This window comes from Anabrus simplex, chromosome 14, assembly GCF_040414725.1.
Source record: "Anabrus simplex isolate iqAnaSimp1 chromosome 14, ASM4041472v1, whole genome shotgun sequence".
NCBI lineage: Eukaryota > Metazoa > Arthropoda > Insecta > Orthoptera > Tettigoniidae > Anabrus > Anabrus simplex.
This window is the reverse complement of record NC_090278.1, coordinates 18,297,957-18,310,521: the sequence shown is the minus strand read 5'-3', so window position 1 is coordinate 18,310,521 and position 12,565 is coordinate 18,297,957.

The following is a 12,565-nucleotide window of genomic DNA, read 5'->3' as shown; positions in this document are numbered from 1 at the left end:
GAGGTAAACAAAGCCACGTGCAGCTGTCATCCGCCATCTTTGAGCATCGTGCTGCCATCTTTAGCTACTTACCTTTGAAATGTGGTACATCACAGCTGTCATCCGCCATCTTGCATCCGAAACCTCAGTGCTGCACTCTATGTAGTGACGGTAAATTCCACGTGCTCTTGTTTGGAAACAAAGCCACGTGCAGCTGTCATCCGCCATCTTTGAGCACCGTGCTGCCCTCTTTAGCTACTTACCTTTGAAATGTGGTACGTCATCCGCCATCTTGCATCGCAAACCTCAGTGCTGCACTCTATGTGGTGGCGGCAAATTCCACGTGCTCTTGTTTGGAAACAAACCTATGCGCTTTTTTGTCAGCTATCATCCGCCATCTTTAATCTAGAGAGCACCGTGCTGCCCTCTATGTGGTGGCGGTAAATTCTACACGCTTTACAAACCCATGTGCTTTTCTGACAGCTGTCAACCGCCAGAGAGCACCGTGCTGCCCTCTTTATGCCGGTGGCAAATTCTACATGCTTTTTGACAGCTGTCACCCGCAAGAGAGCACCGTGCTGCCATCTTTAGCTAGATACCTGTGGTGGCGGCAAATTCCACGTGCTCTTGTTTATTAAACAAAGCCACGCGCTTTTTTGACAGCTGTCGTCCGCTATCTTTAATCAATAGAGCACTGTGCTGCGGGTAATTTCATCAGCTGTCATCCGCCATCTTTAATCTACAGAACACCGTGCTGCTATCTGTAGTAGCGGGCAATTTGAAAAGTTCTGTTAGCTATCATCCGCCATCTTTAATCAAGAGAGCACCGTGCTGCCATCTATGTGGTGGCGGCAAATTCCACGTGCTCTTGTTTAGTAAACAAAGCCACGTGCAGCTGTCATCCGCCATCTTTAATCAACAGAGCACCGTGCTGCGGGCAATTTCGTCAGCTGTCATCCGCCATCTTTAATCTACAGAACACCGTGCTGCCCTCTGTAGTAGCGGGCAATTTGAAAAGTTCTGTTAGCTATCATCCGCCATCTTTGAGCACCGTGCTGTCATCTATGTGGTGGCGGCAAATTCCACGTGCTTTACAAACTCACGTGCTTTTTTGACAGCTACCATCCGCCCTGCTCTCTGTAGTAGCGGGTAATTTGAAAAGTTCTGTTAGCTGTCATCCGCCATCTTTGAGCACCGTGCTGCCATCTATGTGGTGGCGGCAAATTCCACGTGCTTTACAAACTCACGCGCAGCTGTCATCCGCCATCTTACATCGCAAACCTCAGTGCTACACTCTTTAGTTGAAAAAAAATGGTGGTGGATAATTTAAAAAGAAAAAATCTACAGCAGCCAACTCTCGACGCTAATTGCACAAGATGGTGGCTATACATGACTCCTTAAAGGTGCTTATGCGAGATGATCGCTATACATAGACTCCCTTGGGATGCTTGCGCAAGATGGTGGTTATACATGGCTCCTTATGAGACACCCTAGGGATGCTTGCGTGAGATGGTGGTTGCTCTTATGAGGTGGCTTAAGGATCCTTGGCTAGAGCCTCCCTAAGGATGCTTGCGCAAGATGGCGCATGGAAGATGGCGGCTATACATAGCTCCTTATGAGACAGACAGTACTCGATACAACATGTGATCAGAACATTGATTGATGTGTTCAGAACACAAAATAAGTAGAATCGAACACTGTACTCGATACGACATGTGATTAAAACATTGTTTGGTGTGTTCAGAACGCTACATAAGTAGAATCGAACGCTGTACAACATGTTAGGGGATACCTTTGTTTAAACTGAAACATAACAAGACTAGAATTGAACACTGCACTCGATGTCGTTACATGTGATCAGAACAATGATTGATGTGTTCAGATCACTAAACAAGTAGAACCGAACACTGTACAACATGTTAGGGGATACCTTTGTTCTAAGAAGATCAGATTGAAACATAACAAGACTAGAATTGAACACTGCACTCGATGTCGTTACATGTGATCAGAACAATGATTGATGTGTTCAGATCACTAAACAAGTAGAACCGAACACTGTACAACATGTTAGGGGATACCTTTGCTCTAAGAAGATCAGATTGAAACATAACAAGCCTAGAATTGAACACTGCACTCGATGTCGTTACATGTGATCAGAACATTGATTGATGTGTTCAGATCACTAAACAAGTAGAACCGAACACTGTACAACATGTTAGGGGATACCTTTGTTCTAAGAAAATTAGATTGAAACTAACAAGACTAGAATCGAACACTGCACTCGATGTCGTTAACCTTAACATGTGATCCGATACAACATGTTAGGGGATACCTTTGTCCTAAGAACCGAACACTGTACAACATGTTAGGGGATACCTTTGTTTAGATTGAAACTAACAAGACTAGAATCGAACACTGCACTCGATGTCGTTACATGTGATCCGATACAACATGTTAGGGGATACCTTTGTTCTAAGAAAATTAGATTGAAACACTAGAATCGAACATTGTTTGATGTGTTCAGTACAACTTCAATGATTAACACACACACATACACACTGTGCACATATCGCATAGCTATCTCGCCTAGTATGAAAATTAAAAAACACACTGTGCACATATCGCATAGCTAACACTTCAAATGATTTGCTTAGTATGAAAAAAAATCTATACCGCGTAGCTAACTCGTTCATCGCACTGCTCAGACGCTTAGTAATTGTGAATACACTCATACGAAAATCAAGAAAGCACACTGCGTAGCCAACTCGCTCGGCTCACTCGCTTAGTAATTACAACACTGATACACACACGGATAAGAATGTTCCGAGATACTACATACTTACATGTTTTTAAGGGGGGTGAAAGATCATAAATTATATGTACACATGTTGTCTCCTCCAAGTTGTAAGATGAAATAGACGCAGTACTGCGAGTTTCCGCTCTAGCTGGCGAACGGAAGTAGCATAATATCTCAGCAAAAAAAAAAAAAAAAAATATACGCGTGAGCTTGCAAGTCAGACACAATGATGGATACCGCGATTCAAATCCTGGCAACTTATGCCGTCGGGAAGGGCATCCGGTGAGCATCTAGCTGTAAATCCCCGATTCTCAAGTTGTAAAACATTCTTAATCCGAGTTCTTTGACGTCAGGAAGGGCAACCGGTTGAAAACTATAGTGTATGATGTAAGAGGCTAGATACTGCTAGTTTTGCGTCAGGAAGGGCAACTCAACAAATTCTTGCGATTTAAAAATCTTAGTTTTACATCAGGAAGGGCATCCGGCTGTAAAACTATAGTTCATGATACAGCGATTTAAAATCTAAGAAGAGCATCTAGCTGTAAATCCCCGATTCTCGTGTTAGAAGTTGTAAAGCAGATTCTTAATCCGAGTTCTTTGACGTCAAGTTCTGCGTCATGAAGGGCATCCGGCAGTAAAACAATAGTTCGCGATACAGCGATTTAAAATCTAAGAAGAGCATCTAGGTGTAAATCCCCGATTCTCGACAGATTCTTAATCCGAGTTCTTTGACGGCAGGAAGGGCAACCGGTCGAAAACAATAGTGTATGATGTAAGAGGCTAGATACCGCGAGTTTTGCGTCAGGAACGGCAGCTAGTCTTAAAACAAATTCTTGCGATTTAAAATCTTAGTCAGGAAGGGCATCCGGCAGTAAAACAACAGTTCGTGATACAGCGATTTAAAATCTAAGAAGAGCATCTAGCTGTAAAACCCCTGATTCTCGACAGATTCTTAATCCGAGTTCTTTGACGGCAGGAAGGGCAACCGGTTGAAAACAATAGTGTATGATGTAAGAGGCTAGATACCGCGAGTTTTGCGTCAGGAACGGCAGCTAGTCTTAAAACAAATTCTTGCGATTTAAAATCTTAGTCAGGAAGGGCATCCGGCAGTAAAACAATAGTTCGTGATACAGCGATTTAAAATCTAGCTGTAAAACCCCCGATTCTCGACAGATTCTTAATCCGAGTTCTTTGACGTCAGGAAGGGCAACCGGTTGAAAACAATTATCGAACACGCATCGCGAAGGCAAGATTGTGCAGCGATATGCATGTTTAGACTTGCAGATTACGAAAGAAACATAACAAGACTTGAGTCTTAAAACAAATTCTTGCGATTTAAAATCTTAGTCAGGAAGGGCGTCTGGCAGTAAAACAATAGTTCGTGATAAAGCGATTTAAAATCTAGCTGTAAAACCCCCGATTCTCGATAGATTCTTAATCCGAGTTCTTTGACGTCAGGAAGGGCAACTAGTTGAAAACAATTATCGGACACGCATTGCGAAGGCAAGAGTGTGCAGCGATATGCATGTTTAGACTTGCAGATTACGAAAGAAACATAACAAGACTTGAGTCTTAAAACAAATTCTTGCGATTTAAAATCTTAGTCAGGAAGGGCATCCGGCTGTAGTGATACAGCGATTTAAATTCTAAGAAGAGCATCTAGCTGTAAAACCCCCGATTCTCGACAGATTCTTAATCCGAGTTCTTTGACGTCAGGAAGGGCAACCGGTTGAAAACCATAGCGTATGATGTAAGAGCTTAGATACCACCAGTTTTGCGTCAGGAAGGACAACTAGTCTTAAAACAAATTCTTGCGATTTAAAATCTTAGTCAGGAAGGGCATCCGGCAGTAAAACAACAGTTCGTGATACAGCAATTTAAAATCTAAGAAGAGCATCTAGCTGTAAAACCCCCGATTCTCGACAGATTCTTAATCCGAGTTCTTTGACGTCAGGAAGGGCAACCGGTTGAAAACTATAGTGTATGATGTAAGAGGTTAGATACTGCTAGTTTTGCGTCAGGAAGGACAACTCAACAAATTCATGCGATTTAAACACATTTTTATTCCCAAGAGAATCGAACCCGAGACTACCGGGTGAGAGGCATGCATACTGTAGGCTATCTGTTTGCTCTACAGTCTTTGAAGTCGTATCGATGCAGTCATTCTGGGCGAGTTGTGGAATGCATGTGTTAGCTGAAATTGTACACGTATCTTCCTGCTTGTGTAACCTTGAACGAAGACACGGTATGCTGATAAGCGTCTTGTAACTCACGAACGTCTTCTTAGCTGAGTAGCATTCAGCCATGTAAGCTCGTAAAACACAGTACTAATTAAGGTTGTAAAATATTCTGAAATAGTCCTCCTCTGTGATGTAGTAGTTAGTGTGATTAGCTGCTACCCCCGGAGGTCCGAGTTCGATTCCCGGCTCTGCCACGGAATGTGTAGCATTTAGCCTATGTAAGTTCCTAACGTAAAATATCATGATTGTACGGAGAGGTTAAAACACACACAGTGCCTACTCCTATCGAAAGAACCTGCACGGTACCGGCATGTATGCTTCTCCTGGTGAAGGAGCCTGCACATAGTTTAACGCCTCCTATCAACAGCCCTTACTTAATGCTGGCTTTTGCATACCCCGCCTCTTAGATCATACACCATAGTTTTACGACCGGTTGCCCTTCCTGACTAGGATTTTAAATCGATAACTAGATATCCCGACATAGCCTACTCCTACCGAAGAAGCCTGCACATAGCTTAACGCCTCCATCCGACAAATGAATCACCCTCAACGTCTTGTACTCAAAAATCATTTTCGAAGGAGTCTGCACAAGGTTTAACGTCCCCATCAACAGCCCTTACTTAATACTGGCTTTTTTGCACACCCCGCCTCTTAGATCATACACCATAGTTTTACGACCGGTTGCCCTTCCTGACTAGGATTTTAAATCGCAGTATACGCGATAAATTTGTTATAGCGGGTTTTATAACTAAATATCCCGATACCGGTACATAGCCTACTCCTACCGAAGAGGCCTGCACAAGGCTTAATGCCTCCATCCGACAGATGAATCACCCTCAACGTCTTGTACTCAAAAATCATTTTCGAAGGAGTCTGCACAAGGTTTAAGGCCCCCTATCAACAGCCCTTACTTATTGCTGGCTTTTTTTGCACACCCCGCCTCACACCATAGTTTTATACGACCGGTTGCCCTTCCTGACTAGGATTTTAAATCGATAACTAGACGTCCCGACATAGCCTACTTCTACCGAAGAAGCCTGCACATAGCTTAACGCCTCCATCCGACAAATGAATCACCCTCAAACACTCTTCAATCATTCTCACTACTTCGGATGATAGCGGGTTCGAACTAGAAGCTGTAAAAAATAGCAAATGTTAGGCGAGGGACCTGCGCGATCGTCATAACATGATCTAGCTAGATGCCCTTCCCGACGGCATAAGTTGCCAGGATTTGAATCGCGGTATCCATCATTGTGTCTGACTTGCAAGCTCACGCGTATATTTTTTTTTTTGCTGAGATATCATGCTACTTCCGTTCGCCAGCTAGAGCGGAAACTCGCAGTACTGCGTCTATTTCGTCTTACAACTTGGAGGAGACAACATGTGTACATATAATTTATGATCTTTCACCCCCCTTAAAAAACATGTAAGTATGTAGTATCTCGGAACATTCTTATCCGTGTGTGTATCAGTGTTGTAATTACTAAGCGAGTGAGCCGAGCGAGTTGGCTACGCAGTGTGCTTTATTGATTTTCGTATGAGTGTATTCACAATTACTAAGCGTCTGAGCAGTGCGATAAACGAGTTAGCTACGCGGTATAGATTTTTTTTTCATACTAAGCAAATCATTTGAAGTGTTAGCTATGCGATATGTGCACAGTGTGTTTTTTAATTTTCATACTAGGCGAGATAGCTATGCGATATGTGCACAGTGTGTGTGTGTGTGTGTGTGTGTGTGTGTGTTAATCATTGAAGTTGTACTGAACACATCAAACAATGTTCGATTCTGGTGTTTCAATCTAATTTTCTTAGAACAAAGGTATCCCCTAACATGTTGTATCGGATCACATGTAACGACATCGAGTGCAGTGTTCGATTCTAGTCTTGTTAGTTTCAATCTAAACAAAGGTATCCCCTAACATGTTGTACAGTGTTCGGTTCTTAGGACAAAGGTATCCCCTAACATGTTGTATCGGATCACATGTTAAGGTTAACGACATCGAGTGCAGTGTTCGATTCTAGTCTTGTTAGTTTCAATCTGATCTTCTTAGAGCAAAGGTATCCCCTAACATGTTGTACAGTGTTCGGTTCTACTTGTTTAGTGATCTGAACACATCAATCAATGTTCTGATCACATGTAACGACATCGAGTGCAGTGTTCAATTCTAGTCTTGTTATGTTTCAATCTGATCTTCTTAGAACAAAGGTATCCCCTAACATGTTGTACAGCGTTCGATTCTACTTGTTTAGTGATCTGAACACATCAATCATTGTTCTGATCACATGTAACGACATCGAGTGCAGTGTTCAATTCTAGTCTTGTTATGTTTCAATCTGATCTTCTTAGAACAAAGGTATCCCCTAACATGTTGTACAGTGTTCGGTTCTACTTGTTTAGTGATCTGAACACATCAATCATTGTTCTGATCACATGTAACGACATCGAGTGCAGTGTTCAATTCTAGTCTTGTTATGTTTCAGTTTAAACAAAGGTATCCCCTAACATGTTGTACAGCGTTCGATTCTACTTATGTAGTGTTCTGAACACACCAAACAATGTTTTAATCACATGTTGTATCGAGTACAGTGTTCGATTCTACTTATTTTGTGTTCTGAACACATCAATCAATGTTCTGATCACATGTTGTATCGAGTACTGACTGTCTCATAAGGAGCTATGTATAGCCGCCATCTTCCATGCGCCATCTTGCGCAAGCATCCTTAGGGCGGCTCTAGCCAAGGATCCTTAAGCCACCTCATAAGAGCAACCACCATCTCACGCAAGCATCCCTAGGGTGTCTCATAAGGAGCCATGTATAACCACCATCTTGCGCAAGCATCCCAAGGGAGTCTATGTATAGCGATCATCTCGCATAAGCACCTTTAAGGAGTCATGTATAGCCACCATCTTGTGCAATTAGCGTCGAGAGATGGCTGCTGTAGATTTTTTCTTTTTAAATTATCCACCACCATTTTTTTTCAACTAAAGAGTGTAGCACTGAGGTTTGCGATGTAAGATGGCGGATGACAGCTGCGCGTGAGTTTGTAAAGCACGTAGAATTTGCCGCCACCACATAGATGGCAGCACGGTGCTCAAAGATGGCGGATGACAGCTAACAGAACTTTTCAAATTACCCGCTACTACAGAGAGCAGGGCGGATGGTAGCTGTCAAAAAAGCACGTGAGTTTGTAAAGCACGTGGAATTTGCCGCCACCACATAGATGACAGCACGGTGCTCAAAGATGGCGGATGATAGCTAACAGAACTTTTCAAATTGCCCGCTACTACAGAGAGCAGCACGGTGTTCTGTAGATTAAAGATGGCGGATGACAGCTGATGAAATTACCCGCAGCACAGTGCTCTATTGATTAAAGATAGCGGACGACAGCTGTCAAAAAAGCACGGGGCTTTGTTTACTAAACAAGAGCACGTGGAATTTGCCGCCACCACAGGTATCTAGCTTAAGATGGCAGCACGGTGCTCTCTTGCGGGTGACAGCTGTCAAAAAGCATGTAGAATTTGCCACCGGCATAAAGAGGGCAGCACGGTGCTCTCTGGCGGTTGACAGCTGTCAGAAAAGCACATGGGTTTGTAAAGCGTGTAGAATTTACCGCCACCACATAGAGGGCAGCACGGTGCTCTCTAGATTAAAGATGGCGGATGATAGCTGACAAAAAAGCGCATAGGTTTGTTTCCAAACAAGAGCACGTGGAATTTGCCGCCACCACATAGAGTGCAGCACTGAGGTTTGCGATGCAAGATGGCGGATGACGTACCACATTTCAAAAGTAAGTAGCTAAAGAGGGCAGCACGGTGCTCAAAGATGGCGGATGACAGGTGCACGTGGCTTTGTTTCCAAACAAGAGCACGTGGAATTTGCCACCGCTACATAGAGTGCAGCACTGAGGTTTGCGATGCAAGATGGCGGATGACGTACCACATTTCAAAGGTAAGTAGCTAAACAGGGCAGCACGGTGCTCAAAGATGGCGGATGACAACTGCACGTGGCTTTGTTTCCAAACAAGAGCACGTGGAATTTACCGTCACTACATAGAGTGCAGCACTGAGGTTTCGGATGCAAGATGGCGGATGACAGCTGTGATGTACCACATTTCAAAGGTAAGTAGCTAAAGAGGGCAGCACGATGCTCAAAGATGGCGGATGACAGCTGCACGTGGCTTTGTTTACCTCGCGCTAGTGAGGTTAAGTTGGTAGCACTAAGGTTTAGACCCGTCAAGATGGCAGCACTGCGGATGACAGGTGATGAATTTACATCTACTACGATAAAGAGGGCAGCGCGGTGCTCTCTGGATTAAAGATGGCGGATGACAGCTGTCAAAAATGCACGTGGCTGTCAAAAAACACGTGGCTTTGTTTACCTCATGCTAGTGAGGTTATGTTGGTACCACTAAGGTTTAGGCCCGTCAAGATGGCAGTACTGAGGTTAGCGATGCGTTGTTGTCTGTCAAAAAGCACGTGGCTTTGTTTACAAATCTGTCAAAAAGCACGTGGCTGTCAAAAAATACGTGGCTTTGTTTACCTCGCGCTAGTGAGGTTAAGTTGGCACTACTGAGGTTTAGGCCCGTCAAGATGGCAGTACTGAGGTTAGCGATGCGTTGTTGTCTGTCGAAAAGCACGTGGCTGTCAAAAAACACGTGGGTTTGTTTACCTCATGCTAGTTAGGTTAAGTTGGCGCTAGTGAGGTTTAGGCCCGTCAAGATGGCAGCAGTGAGGTTAGCGATGCGTTGTTTTCGATGACAGCTGTCAAAAAGCACTTGGCTTTGTTTACAAATTCAAATCTCGCGCCAAAATTAAAATCTCCCGCCAAAATTCAAATTTCCCGCCAGATTTTAAATTTCCCGCGCCGCGGGCGGAGGAGGAGGCCGCCGAATCCCTGCATTATACTACTCGTAAGGTTGAAATAGACATACACTCTAATAACATTTCACATAAGAAACTGTGGCCAGCTAATAAGATAAATAGATGTCAGCAAATAACATTATGAACCTTACATGAATTACTACGACAGCCCATTATGTAAAACATACAAAGAAATAAATTTCAACACTCCAAAATCCAGGTGAATTGATGAGTAGGTAGAGTGATACACTTGAATACGTACATCACTAGTCTTCTTTTTTCTTCTTTTTAAGTTGTTTTGCGTCTCGCCTATGCAGATTGGTCTTTTTATGGCGACAAAGGCATTGAAAGGGTACGGCCGTGTCCTTAATTGGGGTATAGCAATAGCATTTGCCTGGTGTGAAATGTGAAACCACGGTAAACCATCTTCAGGGCTGCCGACAGTGGGGTTCGAACCCACTATCTTCCGAATGCAAGCTCACTAGTCAGCATAAAACTCAAAGGATTTGATAGCATATCATCATTTTAATTTATATAAAAAAGAACGTAGTCTTAATTTTCACTCACGATAAATGGGGTTATATTTAGTTTACGCAACTCCGCTGTAAAACACTGAAAATGATTACTTTCATCATTCTTGCACCACCGCTTAAAATTATTTTCGCCTCTCAATCATAACTCTTTGTCAAGATTTCCCGGATCTTTCTGGGCCTGAGTTACTGTTCGCTTTAGTAAGCTACGTTAACTGATAGGGGAAAATGCTAGGATTGGCATAAATCATTCTAAATTTGGAATTTGTGTAGCACTCGAATTGGATCACCAAATGTTATGTGTATAAAACCTTCCTAACATAAATTTGGTACCAAACTATTAATGCACACAACGCTGTTAGGCCTATCATTTGGTTCGCATTTTTCCTATTAATGCACTTGATTCATTTTTGCCTTAAAACTGAGACTTGTGGGAAATATCAACACTGAAGCTTGTGCTCTATCCCTATAATTGGAGTTACTTCAGGTGCACTGCACATTAAACTAGTAACATTCAGCGCAAGTAAATGAAGGTATAAAGAAAATACTTTCAGAGTAGAACACGGGAATCAACAATAACGTAATCACCACCGATATTGTTTGAATAAATAAGTTCTTTAAGAACAAACAGCTTCTTATGGCATTAAAAAAAGCTGTATAGGCTTTTTGAAGACTAGAAATGAATTAAATATACGATTAATTATTTTCAAATTTCCGTGAATATCTGGTAACAACACGACTTTCACAAATGAAAAGAAACACATGCTGAGACTCCAATTTGCGCCATTATGGACAGTTTCGATAGGTCGGTTAAGGTCTGAGGTATTGTAGTTGGTCTTGGCCAGAGAATGTTACCTACGTCATATGGGTGGTTGACAGTAGTATAGCAAAGTGCGTCCTGGATTCGCTGAGTCAGCACTTTTTTTGCTGCGTCAGCACCCGAGGTCATTGACCCCGGCCAAAAGTCATTGACCTCGTGACGTCATGACCACGTGCTCTTGTTTGTAAACAAAGCCACGTGCTTATTTGACAGCCACAAGCATTTTGACAGCTGTCAGCGGCCATCTTTGAACAAGAACGCATCGCTAACCTCAGTGTTGCCATCTTTAGGGCACAAAACCTCATATGCACGTGGTGGCGGGTAATTTGAAATTCCACGTGCTCTTGTTTGTAAACAAAGCCACGTGCTTTTTTACAGCTGTCAAGCTGACTGCCACGTGATTTTTTGACGGCTGACAGCGGCCATCTTTAAAAACAGAGCATTGCTAACCTCAGTGCTGCCATCTTTACGGCACTAAACTGCATAGCTGCCACCTTAGGCATGTAGTGGCTGACAATTTAAAATTTCACGTGCTTTTTGGCAGCTGTTAAGCGGCCATCTTTAAACAAGACAGCGTCGTGCTGCTATCTTCACGACACTAAACCTGACTGTTGCTACCTTATGCATATTGTAGCGGGCGATTTAAATTCTACATGTTTTTGTTGTAGATTTGTCAGCCGCCATCTCTAACCACGTGCACGTAGCCTACTTGAGTGTCGCTAACATTTGTAGTGCGGAATTTAAATTTAGTTTGACGGGACTTTAATATTGTGTGTGGTGATAATGTTATAACTTTGCTCTCAACTGGCTGTAGATCAGTATATTGTTGGATGCAATAGCAACGCCGTAAGCAAGCTGCCCTTCTCAACTTACTACGATCTTAGTTATAAAGCAAGCTGCCCTTCTCAACATTCTTACTGAGCTGTCCCTCACAACATACTATTAGCTTAGTCTCGACCTGGCGAAAAATCGAACTCAGAGTCAAAGCACGCACCCTACACAACAGAGGAGGCGAGCAGAAAACTAAACCTCTACAGCCTTGGTCTGCGAGGCGGCTAGTGCTCAGCACGACTGTTATTCTGGGCTAGTTGTATCCTCGACCTCGAACTCGAGGTGTCTAGGGCGAGATGCAAACAACAAGTAGACATTCTTCAACTTGAAATAATCCATGCTTCTTGTGCGGCTAAAAACTTTTGATCTGTAAGACCGTATTTCCGTTCTGCGAAATCTCTGACCTGGTGAGGATTCGAACTCAGAGTCAAAGCACGCACCCTACACGACAGGGGAGGCAAGCAGAAAACTAAACCTCTACAGCCTTGGTCTACCAAGCGGCTGCTG